General features: G+C 38.8%; 1 protein-coding gene across 2 annotated transcripts in view; it reads left to right on the top strand.

Annotated features, from left to right (window-relative positions):
* Positions 1-18,786, top strand: part of CDK14 (cyclin dependent kinase 14) — a 567,382-nt gene that overhangs the window by 22,801 nt on the left and 525,795 nt on the right. The window contains exon 1 of one of the 2 annotated variants that reach the window (XM_082398490.1): positions 7,476-7,537. The exons of the other annotated variant lie outside the window; for it this stretch is intronic. The gene's annotated coding sequence lies outside the window, so the exon portion shown is untranslated. Of the gene's footprint in view, positions 1-7,475; positions 7,538-18,786 lie in introns of those variants that run through there. 2 annotated transcript variants of the gene reach the window in all.

Below are 18,786 nucleotides of genomic sequence, written 5' to 3'. Positions count from 1 at the left end.
CACATGTGAGAGCCTCTAACTAGTTTCCACTTCGATTGGGCATTTCACCTCTGAGGCCAGTGACTAGTATGATGTGCTGATCCTTGTTGTAACACCTATCTTTTGTTTTTAAACTTCAGATGACATTTATCTTGAGACTAAAGGAAGGGAAAGAAATGAAATGTAGTTTTTTCCTGTTTCTTTGTGCCTGGCTGCTCAGTCGTGTTAAACTGATTTCTAATAACTCAATTGACACATATTTAGGGGTTTAAGAAAACTGGAAATTTGATTAGAATACAGCCTCAAAACTCAAAGATTGCATTTGAAAACTTTGGTATTTTTATTGTTATTAATTCTAACACTTATATTTTTACATTGTAAAATAACACCTGGTCGTTAATGAAAAAGTAAAAAAATACAGATCATATAAAAAAATTGAAGTTTAAAAACTTAAGTTGTACATTTAGTAAAAAGTTTTCTTTCAATGCTATTAAAAAATATCCTTTCCATAAGTTTACAGTTTTTTTTTTCAGCCCGGAACATAGGATATTCTTACTATCGTTTAAGCCTTTTTTTAAAGCTAAAGATCTCTTCATAAAGTATTGTAGTTTAAAAAATTTTTATGACCTGCTTTTTTTATTTGTCAGTAATGCTATTGTGAGACATCTTTTAGAAAATAATTGCTAATTAAGGATGAGAATGAATTTCTCTTGTTTCTGCTTTGCTCCTGTAGATTTCGACATGTTTATTTTGCGTTTTGTTATTTTACTCAACTGTGTTAGCTCCACTATTTTTCAGAGGTTTCCTTTGGGTTTTCTTGGTATATAATCATGTCATCTGCAAATAATTTTTTTATCTCTTCCTTTCCAGTATTACATGGAATGATTTTATCGGTTTTTTTTTTTCCTCTTGATGCTTGTAACTTTCTAAATGAAGGCTATCATTTTTCTTAGGTCTCAGATGAGTGTCTTTTCAAAATAAAAAAATTTAATGAGCATAAGATAGTGATTATTTCTACTTCTCTAGATATTTAATAATCAAAGGGTCCTCAGATACATGTCATAGTTTTGTTGGTGACTTTTTTAAGCCTTCTGTGTTAGAGAACTGCCAGTTATGTTTAATTACTTGAAGGTTGTATTGAGGAATTCTTACATTTATTTTTGAAAGATCGAGAGATGCCTTTCTATTCGTTATCTTCTTGACATTCCTTTGGTCTTAAAAGTCTGTACGTTAAATGTTTCTGTGATGAAAGCCACAAGTGTGTCCTGCAAGATGTTGCCGTTCGCGCAGGGTATTTTTAGAAACCTGAAAAATGTTTATGAACTTTTAGTGGGACCTCTACCACTGTTTTGGGGATCAGCGAAGATCACCAGTTTGCGGATGAGTGTCAGGAACTTTTGATTCAACGGTTGATGCGTTGGGTATTTTGTTTTTTCCCGAGATTTCTTTTATTTTCAAGTGGTTGGTGCTGGCTGTCCTGGTTGTTACTCTGTGTGCTCTCCAGGGCTGTGTAGCTGCACATCTCCACCCTGAGCTCTCTCTGAAGCTGGGTAGAGAGTGGGAAAACACAGGAACAGAAGCTTTGGGATCTCACTTCTCCTGTAGTCCAGCTGGGGTTCCCCACTCCCACCCTCCAGACAATCTTTGTGCACCTCCTTTTCCTTATCTGTACATCAAGGATCATGTACCTGGCAGTGTTATTTTTTTTTTTTTTTTAATTTATTTTTTTTAAAACACTATTTTTTTTTTAAATTAATTAATTTATTTATTTATTTTTGGCTGTGTTGGGTCTTCGTTTCTGTGCGAGGGCTTTCTCTAGTTGCGGCAAGCGGGGGCCACTCTTCATCGCGGTGCGTGGGCCTTTCACTGTTGCGGCCTCTCTTGTTGCGGAGCACAGGCTCCAGACACGCAGGCTCAGTAGTTGTGGCTCACGGGCGTAGTTGCTCCGTGGCATGTGGGATCTTCCCAGACCAGGGCTCGAACCCGTGTCCTCTGCATTGGCAGGCAGATTCTCAACCACTGCGCCACCAGGGAAGCCCCTGGCAGTGTCATTATGATTAATCAGATAACGCTTGTAAATCCTATAATAGACGTGGCACATAGCGGGCCAGCGTCCCTCATGCTCAGTGGCGTTTGTGTCATGCTTCTCTCCATGTGAGCCCTCACACGTCTGTAGGTCACATGATGGCTGACTTTATCGTGGAACACCAGTGATCAAATTTTAGGAACCTCCTCATTTTAAAGATGGGGAAACTGTGAAGTCCAAGCTGAGTCTTCCTCCTGCCACTGCTCCCCTTCTCCCCCATCTCAGTGGCCTTGCCATGACCCTGTGTTGACTGGATCCGGCAGAAAGGAATGTCCACTGGTGGGTTTGTCAGCTCCATGGGTTTTGGTGGATGGGATTTTAGGAGACAGTCAGGGGCTCTGCATTTGTGAGCATTATTTTTTTTTAAATTAATTAATTAATTAATTTTTGGCTGCGTTGGGTCTTTGTTGCTGCGCACGGGCTTTCTCTAGTTGCGGCGAGCGGGCGCTACTCTTCCTTGCGGTACACGGGCTTCTCATTGTGGTGGCTTCTCTTGTTGCGGACCACGGGCTCTAGGCATGCGGGCTCAGTAGTTGTGGCACGCAGGCTTCAGTAGTTGTGGCTCGTGGGCTCTAGAGTGCAGGCTCAGTAGTTGTGGTGCCCGGGCTTAGTTGCTCCGTGGCATGTGGGATCTTCCCAGACCAGGGCTCGAACCTGTGTCACCTGCATTGGCAGGCGGATTCTTAACCACTGCACCACCAGGGAAGTCCATTTGTGAGCATTCTTAACTAATGTTTTAGTAGGAAACAGTGCACACATACATCACATCTACAGTGTGCATCTGTCGACAGGAGTTGCCAGAAAGATCCACGGTGATTACCTCTTATATAGAGGGAGGAAAATCATCCCGTGCTTTCTCACTTCTGGGTCGATGCCTCCCCTGTAGGTTCTCCTGATGATGTCTTTTTGGTTCCTTTTCTTGGTTACCAACATTTTTCCTGGAACCTATTCATTGTCTTGGCAGGGGTAGGCCCCTTGTCCCTATCTGTGTGTCCTGTGCCCATGTGTTGAGGAATTGTTTTTTGTTTTTTTTTTTCCCCATCAGTATGTTATCCCCTCATAGGCGCTTCATATCAAGATCTTGGGACCTGTTGTCTGAACATATATTCGCGTCCATAAAATCATCTTTTATTTCCTCAACGGGGCGTTCGGTTCCTGGGGGCAGAGATGATTTCTCCCTCTCTCTATACTCGTTTGTTCAGCTTAGTGCTTTGCACCTAGTATGTGCTGAATAAATGTTGCTTGAAAGAATAAACAAACAGAGAACATACTTTTGGTCTTTTTGGTGAATTTATTTCCATAATTCAGACATAATATTTCTTTTTTCTTTCTCCCTCTCTTTTCTGGAATTCACCAATCATTAAAAAAAAATTTTTTTTTCAAACTTTTATTTTTTACTTATTTTTTTAATCTTTTGGCCTCGCTGCGTGGCATGCGGGATCTTAGTTCCCCGACAAGGGATCAAACCCACGCCCCCTGCATTGGAAGCATGGAGTCTTAACCACTGGAATGCCAGGGAAGTCCCACCAGTCATTTACTGATGATGAGACTTGAAAAAATAAACGACAAACCCTTAAATGATTTTTCTTTGTGCACATTATTTAGTCTTCCCCATCATTGGCATTAGTATTTCTACTTTTACAGACGTGGAAACTAAGGTTTAGAGAAGTTAAGCAACCAGCCCAGGGTTCCAGGGCTGGTGAAGTGGCAGAACTGGGGGTGACCTAGACAGCCCCCTTCCCAACGGCTAAAGTAGCCACTGGAAGGGACCTGCTGGATTGTTGGCCTTTTGAAAGGAACACTGAAAGTTCCTCGCATTTAAATGACGATTGAGTTACATTTACTTGAACTGTGTGACTTTTTTTTTTTTTTTTTTAAATAAATTTATGTATTTATTTATTTGGCTGTGTTGGGTCTTCGCCGCTGCGCACAGGCCCTCTCTAGCTGTGGCGAGCGGGGGCCACCCCTCGATGCAGTGCGCGGACTTCTCAGCTCTAGGCGCGCGTGGGCCTCAGTAGTGACTTTTAAGTTGCAAATGAATGCTAAGAGTGTATTAGGGTAGCCCTTGGATGTGGGACTAATTGAGAAACAAAATGAAAGTGCTGCAAATAAATTGATTTTCCTACTTAGAGTAGGTGCTTCCTCCAGTACCATCCATCCTGTGGCATTTGCCTGAAGGATTCTTTCTCATCTAATTAAACAGTACAGGCCAGATGTTATGTCTTGTCAATAATTTAGTACCCACGTCTTTTTGCCCCTATGGTTAGTTTTTGCTCATCTAGAGCTTATGGGGTTTCTGTCCTTATCTTGAAACTGTCCTTTAAAACAACTATCTGTCCAGTGTGGTAACTTTTCCCAGAAGTCTCTAGCTTCTAATGGGAGAAACACAATCTGTGATTCATGAGCACGTGTTTTGGGGTTAATTCTATTTGCATCTTTGGTTTTTCCTCCTTATTCCCAAGATACATACAAATTAAACATTCAAGATTGCACATCAGTGCGTTGGATTTTTATCTGGGGTTGTTCCTTCTCTAAGTGGGGAGTTGGGGATGTGAGGGGGTGTGGCAGTACTTACTAACCTTAGTAGTGATTATCCCAAACATCCTAAGCAAAGACTAGCCTGAGTGTGTTTTTACTGAAAGCTCTTCCTGTCATTCTGGGTATTTTATACTGTTTATTTATTTACCTTTTTGAAAGGAAATTCCTTCTTTACTGTCCTATCTTATCTTAGATCAAAGTTTCCACCCAGGGACCCTTACTTAAATAGTATCATCTAAGGCTGTATGTGTTTTCTTTCCTTCTTTCTTCTTTTTTTTCTTTTAAAAGCTTTCTGAGGTTTTGCCCCATCTGCACTCTCTGGTATCCCTTCATTCTATTTATGACTATTGTGCAATGAATATTCATAGTTTCCATCATTAACGTAGTAATGTGCCATTCGTCAGTGCACTGGCTTCCTTGTACTATAATTTTTAAAAATTCTGTTTCTTTTATGTATTTCTTTTAAAAATTTTGGCCTCTTTGTCTTAAACTTTTTTTTTTCTAGCGTTTGTAATCATGTGAATTTTCTGCCCTTAACTGAGACATATGTGCAGGTCTAAAACTGTACTGTGCAAGATGTCAAATGGCTTAAAAGGATTTCTGTTGTGGTCTGAAAGGGTGGCTCTGTGTCTTCTGAGGGTATAGTCTGACCACATGAATACCAATAATTAGGCATCCTTTATTTTAAGAGAGGGGCAGCTGTTACTGTAGTTGAATTTGAAGATCTTTAGCTATTTTGCGCCTTTTTTAAAAAGGGCTATTCTCCATATATGCATCTCTTTGGCAGGCTTGGTAATAGACTTGGATACTGGCATGTTGATAATGTGACACAAGGAGGGAAAATAAAAACATCTGGAAAGGAATATCTGAAGTGTTCTGAACATTAGATTTTAAGGTATTAGGTTTGTTTTTCTTAAGTTTTTTTTTTCAGTGGATTAAAAAAAAAAGTAAGACACCTAAGCATTATGCGTGTCAATTCATTTTTAAGTAATTTTAAGGTTAAAATCTTCACCCATCTTGCACTTGATCAAAGGGTCTAGCAATGAAAGCTCCCCTAGACCATCCTCAGACATCCCTTGGAGACTTGTTTGGATGAGAGTTGCAGTGGTGATTGTGCCTTCCAGGAGTTCTCAAGCCTTTTATTTAAATCAGTGCTTATTATCTCTCACTGTTGTTTAAGAACACAGCTCCTGACCCTGAAAATCCAGTGATGATTTCACCTGGAGGGTGAATTATTGGGCATGTGGGATTAGAGGGACAGACTGCTGTCTCCCTCTTTGCCATCATCAGAGGTCCTGAAGCCCCTTCTCCTGCTGGCTAACATCAGGCAAGAGCGTCACTGCATATTCATAACAGATTTTGCAGGGCTTCAGAGTTCACAGAACAATTTCACAGGTTATCTCAGTCAGTTCTTGCAACAGCCCTGTGAGGTAGTGGATAAATATTTTCAGCCCTGTTTTGTAGAGGGGGAAATTGCCTTCCAAGAAGGTGAGTGCTGTGCCCCAAGCCACAATTTTCTATTCTTACAGTGGAGCTGGGTCTGGAACCAAAGTTTCCTGTCCTCCTAACTTGACCCCATTATTCTGCTTCACCCAAGAAAGTCAGGATTTAAGGACATTGCATTTAGGATCAAATCAGGCAAGGTGTGTGACCTAAAAGCTCTAATAATGTGGATTTCAAAACGGTACTTAATTTCCTGAATATTATAATATATTAATGAGAAATAATATGAATCACCCACTAATTTCTCCATTCAGACAAATGCATTTGATTTTCCATATTCTATGACAGATTTATAGACCTGAATACTTAATTGTACATAGCTGTGAAGAGCATAAATCCTATTTTGTATTTTTCAGATGCCTCAAGGGCCAAAAGCTCATACTATAGTAGGAATATTGGCAGTTTGGCTAAGAGAAGAGAAGGGAGACGACATGGCTCGCAACCCTCCCTTGGGGAATAGGGATAAATGACTTCTGACAGTATTGCAAGCTGGGGCAAAGGTTTGGTGAAAACAGGAAGCTGCTTATGAGAAGAATTCAGCATTAGATATGGATTCGAGTCCGTGCTCCCCCACGCAGTCCCTTTGTTACGATGAACAGATGCCTCCTAATCTCTCAGCCTCAGTCTCCTCATCTGAGAGTGAAGGCTGTGTGGCAATTTCATGTGTTAGCTGAGAATTCAGGGTGCTGGTGCCCAGCTGCCTGATGTCATAAACCTGCAGTCCTGTCCAGGCTCCAACACCTCTTGGTTGTGTGATACTTAACCTCTCCATGTATCTTGAAACAGGGAGATACTAATAATACCTACCTCATAGGGTTGTTAGGGTCACATGAGTTTCAATACATGAATGGCTCGCAGTAAATTTCCTATCAGAAGTTAGTCATTCTTAAGTGGGATAAGGTAGGGAAGTACTTGGTGCCTCTATTAAGCTCTCAGTATGTGAGTTTCTTTTTCCCCCATATAGATGTGTTGAGGTTAAGCCTAATGAAAGGAATTTAAAAACCGCTGGAATATGGTGTTTTAATATTTGCATCAGACTCCGTTTATGTAGTTATTGGCTTCTTATACCTTGGACACATATTTTTTTTAATGTGATATTTTTGTACTACTAAACCCTTAAAATATTGTGTTATATCATGTCTAGGAAATTCATTGTAAGCCTTTCGAAGAGAGAAGGCTTTGTGATAAAAGCCAGCTGCCCAGACATTTCCACCCGCCTCCCCCATCCCCCAGCCGACTGCACAAGCAGCATGTTGGCAGAGATCCAGATTTCCTAAGTGATGGGATTGTTCCCCGAGACAGGAATGAGAGGAATCTGCCCAGATTGGAGATGGTTTCAGCTCCTTTGCTTGTTTCATATTCGTAGCCTCGTCCCTGAACTAACCGACCCAGCACCATTTTCCAGTTGTTGGGGATGCTGTTTTAACGCAGGTATGTAAGGTCTTCGTGTTAAAAAAAGTAAGTTTTGAATCTACTTTTTAAGCTCATGGAAGTTTTTCTGTTTTTCTTTGTACAACGGAAGAAGAAGTGTGAGTTCACTTCCATTTATAGTGTCATCTCTGCAAACCAACATGGTCAGCCCCTGGCTGTGCGCCACATGCAGCACCTTTCTTGATCTGACTCAAGTATTGAGATTGTGGTTTTACCTTCCCCATGTAGGGGTGGGAAAGTTTAGTGATTTGAGTGGCTCAGGCCAGGAAATTATTGGCTCTTGTCAGTGGAATTTGTTTATCTTTTCCACTCCTCTGCATTCCTAGACTCTGAGAGAACTCATCATCACTGGGATTGCGCTTCAGTTTGTATCAACTCCTCCCCTTTCTCTATTTTTATTAAATATTAATACTTTATTTTTATTAAATATTATTTTTATTTCTCTCTTCTTTGGATGTAAGTCCAGGGACCACCCCCCCCCCCATTTCAGAAAGGGCTCTCTTGCTCAGCAGTTGTTAAAATAAAAAGATCTGCTGAACACTTTCTGTCCCCTTTTAAATTTGGCTGCCTCCTAAATACATGTTTTCTGCAGTTATCTCCATACTTTTTTAAACTTAAGGTCAATGCATGTGTAAATCTCATGTGCTTCTAGACCTGTACTGTCCAGTGGAACTATAATGCAAGCCACATTAAAATTTACTAGAAAATGAAAAATTTTTAGTAGTCACATTAAAAATGTAAAAGGAATAGGTAACTTTAATTTTATATGTTATTTAACCCAATATATTAAAGTATTATAATTTGGACATGTAATCAGTATAAAAATTATTATTGTGTTGTTTAACTTTTTTGGGGAGTAAGTTTTAAAAATCCACTTATGTATTTTATACTTGCAGCATGTTTCAGTTTGGACTAGCCACATTTCAGGTGGTTAGTAGCCATATGTGACTAGCAGCTACCCTATTGGTTAGCAGAGATCTATACTTAAACTCTTCTTTTGTCTTGAAAAAGCACTGCACTGTACTGGCAATTATTTTTCCAACCAAGTGGCTTAGAAAAGAGGCATGAGTCTGTGCCTCATGTCTTTGCCAGTAATTAACATGTATCTAGAGAGATTTTCTTTGTTAGAAAAACCAGTTGTGGGATAAAATATCCTAAGACATGAATTAAAATGTAGCATGTGTCAACCTACCTAAACAGCTGGTTGACTTGTTGACGGCTAATGATAAAAATTGCTTTGTCTTATGGCAAGATTTAGCAATCCTAACAAGACTCAGCATTTAGCACACTCCCCGGATGCGGTCTCTTGCACAGAAGCTGGGGAACTCTGTTTCATGCTACTGAAGTCTACTGCAAAGCTGTGAATGTTGTTTGTGATTGACCATGCCCCCCACTACTTTTCAAGGTCATCAGATTTAAAAGGTGAAAGATGTTTGATCCTTAGGATGCCAGCTCATCTGCTTTGTATTTCATCCTGTGCCCTCATTTTTCCAGGATCCTTCAGTTACCTTCTTTGAGAAAAATGGTTCTTGAGTGTTAAAGATCATTTTTGAATCTTCCATGTAGATGGGTATGGCTGATTTTCAGCCATTGCAGGGGCAGTATCTATTCTAGGACAGTGTTTCTCAAACTTTAATGTGGATGTGAATCACCTGGGGGTCTTGTTAACAGATTTTGATGCAGTAGGTCTGAGGTGGGGCCTGAGGTTTTGTGTTTCTCAAAAATTTTCTGGCGATGCTGATGTTGCTGGTCCACAGACCACACTTGGAGCAGCAAGGATTTTGTGCTCTGGTCACAAAATGCCAATCTTTGATAAGTTTTTATTAGCCTGCAACAAAAAGAGAAAAATAATAATGTAGTGAGTGAGGCTTTCCACTACACTAAAAGTGTTCCTGTTTTATCCACTTTTTTAAAATTCAGAAATAATTTTCCTGCCTTCTTGTTACCACAGTGATTGTAAATGGTAGTTCTTATTTTTTAAAAAAATGATCTTTCATGGCAAAATCAAAAAGCTGACAACCCTATTTATGTCTCCAAGTTAATAGAATACTTCCACTGATCCACAAACTTCTAAAGTCAGATGCCACCCCACCATCTAAATTATTAGTTTATTAATTTTCTTTCATAGTACTTAGAATGTTTTGTATTGACATAATTACTTGGGTTTTTAAAAAAAATAAATTTAATTAATTAATTTTATTTTTGGCTGCATTGGGCCTTCGTTGCTGTGCGCGGGCTTTCTCTAGCTGTGGCGAGCGGGGGCTACTCTTTGTTGCCGTGCGCGGGGTTCTCATTGTGGTGGCTTCTCTTGTTGCGGAGCATGGGCTCTAGGCTTGTGGGCTTCAGTAATTGTGGCACACGGGCTCAGTAGTTGTGGCTCATGGGCTCTAGAACACAGGCTTAGTAGTTGTGGTGCATGGGCTTAGTTGCTCCGCGGCATGTGGGATCTTCCTGGACCAGGGCTCGAACCCGTGTCCCCTGCATTGGCAGGTGGATTCTTAACCACTGCGCCACCAGGGAAGCCCTTGGATGTTGTTTAATGTCACTTTCTCCACTATGCTCTAAGCTCTGTTCTTTTCACCACTTTGTCCCTAGTGCCTCGCACTGGATCTGGTGCCTGTTAGTCCCCAGCCAGTACTTTTCGAACAGCTTTATTCACTGGGTCTCAGTGGGAGGGGTACTGCTTCCTCAAGTAGTGTTTTGGAAATTGGTGAGAACTGACTTCAGTTGTCCAAAAGAATGGAGTGCGCTATTGGTGTTTGGTGTGTGGAGGACCAGAGGTGCTAGACATTCTGTAGTATACAGAACAATACCAAACAAGTGAAAGCTTATCCTGTGCATCCTGCAAAATCTTAGAATATCCCTATTGGAGGTTCGGTTGGTGAAATATCTGTCTATAATTATCTGCGCCAAAAACCTAACCCCATTTAACATACAAAAAATTTTTTTGACCCAGTTTTAATGTATTCTGAAATTTTCAGAAATGTAACTGCTGAATACTTCAAAAGTTGTACTTTGATTTATTGGTAACTTTTCAAAGACATGTCCACCATTTTGGCAAATCCCTTCACCTGTAGGAGTGCTGCTTGTGGTGTTTGAATTGTACCAGTACACATTGTGGGCAATATAATGATTATGAATACACTCCCCCCTCACACACACTTTGCCTTTATTTTAAGATATCCAATAAAAAGTGTTGAACAGTCCGGTGAATGAATTTTACTTCTTTTAAATTCAAATTTACTCATTAAAGATAGTTGCAAGCATCTTACATCATTAAATCATTTAGTGTAGCCATGCCTATTTGCATCTTAAAATATGTATGCACATAATTTACACATATGAAAGATGGTAAAAACTACTCCTCTTTATTTGCCTTTATACTACAGTTTTCTCTCTTTCTCTGTGTGTACTGTGTCTATGGATTCCAAAGATTGCTCTCAAAAGGTGGCTCTGGTCTGGTAGGGTCAAAAATCCCTGTTCTTATGGGAACATCATGGAATCAAGGATTCTTACATTCTGGCTTTGGCTTATTTCTCCAAGCTGCTCATTTAACATCTCTGAATTCACTAGATGCTCTGCATCATACAAGTTGTGGTATATGATTTGTGAATGACTGAACATGTGGTAAAATGCCCTAGCTTACTTGGTGACTTCTTGCCTGGAGCTCCTCAGAAAGGCAGAGTGCCCACCTGAGACCCACTGTTTTGCTTCCCTTGCGTTTTTTGTTTGGGAAGACAGACCATCTTGGAGAAAGGGATTAGCAAAATGCTGAGGTGTGAAGGGGTGGAGAGTGCTGGTAGTGGTGGTAGGGAGGCAGTTTTATGAATTAAATTTCAAGTATGTCAAGTGAATAAAAGTAGAATATGTTTTAGCTTTCCAGGAAGAATTTAAGATTCTTAGACCAGGGTCCACTGTTGTAAGAATTTTTGACAATTATACGTTTGTCTACTCCAGAGTGATTAACAATGGAATCCGTGAAGACTCATGGTCTGTGAAGGCTTGTGTGTCTTGCTCAGTGGTTGGCTTGCGTGGGCCACCGGGCACAAAGGCCAAAGTGGGGGAGGGGAGGAGTACACACAATACACTTGGTGCCAGGGAGGGCTTCTGGGACTGAGTTGGAGAAAGATGGCAGCAGGTTCCACAGCAGAAAACCCCTTTAAGCACAGATAGTTCGAGTAGGCTTAGATCTGGCTAGAATGTTGCTCATTAATTGGAACTAGAAAGATATAGGAGGCTCAAGGATGATTGGCACTGGAAAAAGTTCATTGAAGGTGAATCCACTAAAAATGAAGAACAACATTTCATGATTACTATGCATATAAGGCTTGATTGGGATTTCGTCTTTTAGAAAATTAACTGATAATCTTAAGAATAAGTTCATTCTAGTTTTTATTTGCAACTAATTAGAAAAAATGTGCTAATAATTAGAAAAAAAAGAGATGAATTAAGGTTTTTGGGAATAATCATTTCTGAAATTGTATAACACATATGCTATCTTTTGTTTACGTACAATCATAAAGAGGGTCCTATTTATTTATTTATATTTTTCCAGGGGATTAAAAAATTTGATAATGGGAATTCCATGGCGGTCCACTGGTTAGGACTCCGAGCTTCCACTGGCAGGGGCCCGGGTTCGATCCCTGGTCGGGGAACTAAGATCCTGCAAGCCACGTGGTGTGGCCAAAAAAAAAAAAAGTTGATAATCATTTCATTCCCTTTTAAAGCATCTGTAAACTTGTAGATTTAAAAATCTTTGTTAATTATAAAGAGGATCTCGAGATCCTCATTTTCTGTGGTCTTGTGTGTGACAAGCAGTTTTCCAAAGTTACTTTAATTAATCTCATGAAAGATTGTCTATTTGGCAAGATTTGTATTGATTTGTTTGAATTTTTGTGTCGCTGCAGGAAAGGTGGATGGGGAGGAATATGACCGTGGAACTGATTTTATAAGTCATCCGTTCCCCAGAGGGTAGTTCTGAATTATGATGACCTAAGTTTGGGGATGGATATTTGGATCACACATCCCCTTATAATCCTCAGATTCTTTGTGTATTTCATGTTGCCAGTTAGGTGATAGAATCAAGGGCTGAAGTGTGTTTGTCTTGCGTATGTTTATAATAGAGTATTATGCAAGGAGAGTTATTAATAAATACTTGTTGAATGGAATTGTTTTGAATTAAATTCTTAAATTCCAATCATGAATTTATATTCTTCTTTGACTTCATATTTGCAGTTTCTCTCAGTTGCCCAAGGTTGCCATGATAAAGTTCAGCCTAACATCTTTTTTGTGTTACACTTTATAAGGTAACATTTTCATCTAAAATTTGGATCATAACTGTTAAATGTTTGCCTCAAAGAGAACAGTTTGTTCTTTGAAATTAATAATAGTTAAAAAAAACCCCCACACACTGGATAGCATCTGTGCAGGGATCTTTCCCCTCAGTATTATAAGCAATTATGAATCATGACCAACGAGAGGCCTTGTAAATTATGAATATTCTGAAAACAATTAGGCATATTCTCCTGCTGCAAAGATAACACCAGAGTTAATGGAAGCGCCATATGCCTGGGGGAGATGTCATCAATACAAACGTGTAGTTTGTCAAAGTGACGTTTAGACGAGTGTAAGCAATATTAATCCACTCATAAGCTCTTGTCAAGCTTAAGCCTGATTTTAAAAGTAGCTATTTTAGGCTTATTATATGTTGCTGTCTAGTGTAGCAACTGATTTGAAGCCATCAAACTTTAGAGTAAAAGATAGAAAATTACATAAAATTAATCAGCATTTGGATCTTTTCTTACCAACTGCTTAACACAAACCTTCTTGATTATTTGAATTATCTTGACTGCTTTGACCCATCGTATTTTATTAAGAAATACTGGAGAAAGGAAGCTGCGTTCTCCACCTAAGGTACCACTTCTGTCCTGTATAGAAAGAGGTGTTAGCAAAGAGACACTTTGTGTAATATAATAAGTATTTATTATGCATAATCATCCGAAGGAGCACAAGACCCTCTGATTGCAGCTGTCTCCCAACTGGGTAACATGTACACTTACGAAAAGACTTTCCAAGAGGTATGTAGGCCTGGATAAAACTATCCAGGGAATCTCTTTCCAGATCCTTAACTTCTGATGTATTCTTTGGGGAAACTCCTCTCCCTGAAAACACACCCATGGTCTGGGCATGATGCAGAATCTTTTTTCCCACCTTTTCTTCTACTATAGCCTTCTCCTATTTTACAAAAAGCACTCTTCTCCATATCTAATCTTACTATTGGCATATTGATCTAAGATTTTCAAAGCCCTGATCATCAAACAAAGGACCAGTTCATAGTTTTGATGTCAGGTGAATCTTAATGCCTCTTAATTTTCCCCAACCCCATTCACCTTATTAAACCATGCATTACCAATGAAATTTATTCCTTATATTTAATAAGTATTTATCGTGGTAAATATTATGCTTACTGTGTCCTATTAATAATTATACAATAATTATAAGTAATTATAATAAAACCACAAAAAATATAAAAATAATTGAATCCAGAAGAAAAACATTAAAGCTTAGAGTTTTGTGGTCACAGGAGATCAAAGGCATTTAAAAATTTTAATGTATGTATGAAACTCTTTGTTGCAGTGAAGTACAATAGAGAATTAATAAATCAGAAGACTTTCAAGCATAAATATGTTAGGATGAAATTCTGAGGGAAAAGAGGAATGAAATATCGTTTCAAAGAGAAAAGGGTATGATGTAAATTTTCCTAGTCCTTATTCATGTATGTTTTATATGGATTATGGTGGGAATGAAATCTCCATGATATTTAGGCAGCCCAGAGAATGGGAGAAAGTTTTTGCACATCATATGTCTGATAAGGGGCGAGTATCCAGAATATATAAAGAACTATTACAACTCAATGATAAAAAGACAAATAATCATATTAAAAATTGTCAAAGGATCTGAGTAGACATTTCTCCAAAGGAGATATACAAATGGTCAATAAACATATAAAAAGATGCTCAACATCATTAGCTATCAGAGAATTGCAAGTAAAAATCGCAGTGAGATTCCACCTTACACCTACTCGGGTGACTAGAATAAAAACTACAGATAATTACAAGTGTTGGTGAAGATGTGTGATTCAGCTGCTTTTGAAAACAGTCTGTAGTTCCTCAAATTGTTAAACATAAAGTTATGGTATGGTCCAGTAATTCCACTCCTCAGTATATACTCAAAAGAAATGAAAACATGTCCACACACAAACATCTATACAAATGTTCACAGCAGCATTGTTCATAATAGCTAAGAAATGAGAACAATCCAAATGTCCGTCAACTGATTGGATAAATAAAAAGTGATATATCTGTACAATGGAATGTTATTTGTTAATAAAAAGAAGTGAAGTACTGATAGATGCTAAAACATGAATGAACTTTGATAACATTATGCTAAAAGAAAGAAGCCAGTCACAGAGGACTACATATTGTATGTTTCCACTTATACAAAATTTCCAAAATAGGTAAACCTGTAGATACAGGAAATAGATTAATGGTTGCCTAGGGCTGGGTAGGAGAGTGATGGGAGGATTGGGGGCTGACAGCTAGGGAGTGTGGGGTTTGTTTTTGAGGCAATGAAAATGTTCTAAAATTTATTGTGTTGATGTTTGCACAACTTTGTGAATATATTTGGAGTTGTATATTTTAAATTAGTAATTTGTATGGCATGTGAATTATAACTCAATAGAGCTGCTTAAACAATAATGTAATAGTTCTATTTTTAAAATGTCAATGGTTGCAGTATGCCAGAAATGACATACTTTGTATCCTTTACATAAATTTATGGTGAACTGTTCCAGAAGTAACCTTAGACACTGAAAAGAAAAAGCCACATATATCTGCAGTCTTAAATTATCAGTTTTTTTGTTGCATAATATTTCATTGAGTTAATGAAGGATACTTTGCTCATTCTCCTCCTATGTAAGGATTTTCTCATATTTTGATATTTTAAATAATGAAAATTTCTGTACGAGTTTTTTTTTTTTTTTCCCTGTTGGCTGTTTCCCTTGGATAAAATTCTAGCTGACTCTCAGGAATGAACAGATTGCTGAGACTTTAAATAAGTAGTGCCATGTTATTTTTCTGAAGGGTTGAACAATTTTTAACATTTAAAATAAAATTTTACTGTTTTGTTAAGTACAGTGTCCCCTACCATAGTCAAAGTTGCTTTAAATTGTATTTCTTTGACTAAATAAATTGTTTTTAAACTTGGGTTTGTTTCCTGTGGTTACCTCATGAATGATGGGCATTTTTATTTTTAAAATTAATTATTTAAAAAAAATTATTCATTTTTGGCTGCATTGGGTCTTCATTGCTGCGTGTGGGCTTTCTCTAGTTGCGGTGAGCAGGGGCTACTCTTCGTTGCAGTGCGTGGGCTTTCATTGTGGTGGCTTCTCCTGCTGTGGAGCATGGGCTCTATGCATGCAGGCTTCAGTAGTTGTGGCACGTGGGCTCAGTAGTTGTGGCCCATGGGCTTAGTTGCTCTGCGGCATGTGGTATCTTCCCGGACCAGGGATCGAACCTGTGTCCCCTGCATTGACAGGCAGATTCTTAACCACTGCGCCACCAGAGAGGTCCCTAAAATTAATTCTATTTATTTATTTATTTGGCCACACGGCACAGCATGTGGGATCTTAGTTCCCCACCAGGGATTGAACCCACGCCCCCTGCATTGGAAGTGTGGAGTCTTTACCACTGGATTGCCTGGGAAGTCCCAGATGGGCATTTTTATTTATTCAATGAACATTTACTGAATACCCACTCTCTGTCAGGCCTTGTGCCAGATACTGGAGATACAAAGATGAGAAAGACTTATTTAGCCCGTGCACTCAAAAAAATTCCACATCTCATGAGGAGATAATTAATTACAGTAGGTAAAATGAGTGCTTCAATTAAAGTATAAAAAGGTGTTTGAGGAGGAACCTGGGGGATGTGGCCAGTATAGGAGCGAGGTTATATATATGTGCAGCTTGAAAGATGAACCAGTCTTTGCCTGGAGGAAGGATGAGGGGCAAAAGGGAGGGCATCCTAAGGAGAGTATGAATTATAGACACAGCCATCAAACACTGTGATGCCGACAAGGAGTTCCCAGAGATTCCCTCTGGCTGAAGAGTTGTTGGCTCCTTGGTGTTTCCTATTTGTTCATTAGTACATGCAGTTGTTTTTGTTTTTAATATGCTTCCATTCTTTGTATTCCTTTCAAATGTTAATATTAGTGTTAGTTATTGTCACGCTTAAGACAAACATTTTATTTTAGTCTGTTCTTTGACTTTTAATTTTAGTTGCTTTTCATTTTTACATTCTCATCACATAGGATTATGATTACTTGATTTGATATGCACCATGTGGAAATTTCTTAATTCATAAAATTATGGATTTGGCTGATCCAGCAGCTACAACAGCAGCAAAATCTTGTTTCTGAAAGTGGTTTCCCCACTAGGTGATGAGGAGAGTTGTAAAATGTATGTGGAGCCCATGTTTCCCACACCCAACTCTTTCCATGTCTGATCCCTTAATGATAAACAGCCTGATATTCTTCTTTTTTAAAAAAAAATTTTAATTTTATTGGTGTATAGTTGATTTAATGTACAACTGAATCACTTTGCTGTACAGCCTGATATTCTTCTGATGGCTGAGTCAGGAAGCCAGAGGATACTTTCTCTCTCTCTCTCTTTTTTCTTCTGTCTTCTCAAGGTCGAGTGGCTTCATTTATTTGACCCAGAGAGTCAAACCAACAACCTTACTCTCTATGGGTCTGTGGCAACAGTAAAGGGACAAACTTGTTCACGTCTCAACAGCCTGAGATGTTTATTCTTTCAACAATGTAGTAGATACTAAGGAGTGAAAGAATAGAAGTCAAATGGAAGGGGAATTGCTATGGATTGAATTGTGTCCTCCCTAAATTCCTAAACTGAAGCCTTACCTCCAGTGTGACTGTATTTGGAGATGGAGCCTTTATGGAAGTAATTAAGGTTAAATGAGGGCATAAGGGTAGGCCTTGATCTTGTAGGATTGGTGTCCTTATAGAGACACCAGAGAGCTTGTTGTCTCTACCATGTGAGGACACAGTGAGAAGGTACAAGCCAGGAAGGGAGCCCTCACCAGAAACTGAACCCTGCCGGATCTTGGTCTTGGACTTTCCAGCCTCCAGAACTCTGAGACAATAAATTTCTGTTGTTTAGGCCACCCAGTCTTTGGTATTTTCTCATGGCAGTCCAAGCAGTCTAAAACAGGAATGATGATAATAGTCAAAACAATTATTGATTGATTAATATATTTTAGTTTTTGATTTCCTTACAGCAAAGTATGAGTTAAGTCATATCTTTATTTCCATTTTACAGGTGGGGAATCTGATGACTAAATAACTTGTCTCAGGTCTCAGTGCTGGGAAGGGAATCTGTGGATCCCTGTTGAGCTTATGTCCAATTTGAGGAGACAGCTCTATAATTCATTTATATATGTTAAGGGGAAAAAAGACCCAACAATAACCACACATAGATTACAAAGTGTTTCCTGTTCAAATCTTGGGAAACTTACCTCCTCTGCTTGATGGATGCACATTTAATGTTCAAATTTCTGAGAAATTCTTCAGTGAGGAAACTGGTTTTAACCTTACCCTCATGTCTCTTAGATCACTTCCTAGGGGCACCCCCAGTGACTCAATGTGTAGGAACATTCTATGGGCACCCATTTGAGCAGTGCAGCCCAGAGTGGTCATCAGATTCCTGCAGTGGTCACCAAAGGCCTGTTTAATTTCTAATGTACCTAAATGATGATCATGGACACATTACAACTTACTGAATTTAAACATATAATGAGACTAAAAGTTCATGTTACTTTGAAAAATTCAGTTGAATTTAGCTTTTATTTTTGCATAAAGATTAGGCAAAACCCACAAGGTACATAGTTATGAACTTTCGAGATCTTAATTCTAAGAAAAGAAAGTAGATACCTTTATAAAAATGAGCTCCTTTGATTTTAGTGAGCACCTGCATGGGCTAGGCATTTTGTAGGGAAGGACGAGGGTCCTGATCTTATGGAATTTACATTGTACAGAGATGTGGTGATTAGGGGTTACATGTGTCCTTTTTAACATGTTTATATACATATCGACAAATTATTATAGTTGGAAGGTTCTCTACTTATTACGACTTTGGACACTTGGCCTTTTCTGGATAAATAAGTCTTCAGTTCAGG

Source organism: Balaenoptera borealis (genome assembly GCF_965194805.1).
Source record: "Balaenoptera borealis genome assembly, chromosome: 7".
NCBI lineage: Eukaryota > Metazoa > Chordata > Mammalia > Artiodactyla > Balaenopteridae > Balaenoptera > Balaenoptera borealis.
The sequence above is the reverse complement of the archived record's forward strand: the minus strand, read 5'-3'. Positions and strand labels throughout refer to the sequence as shown.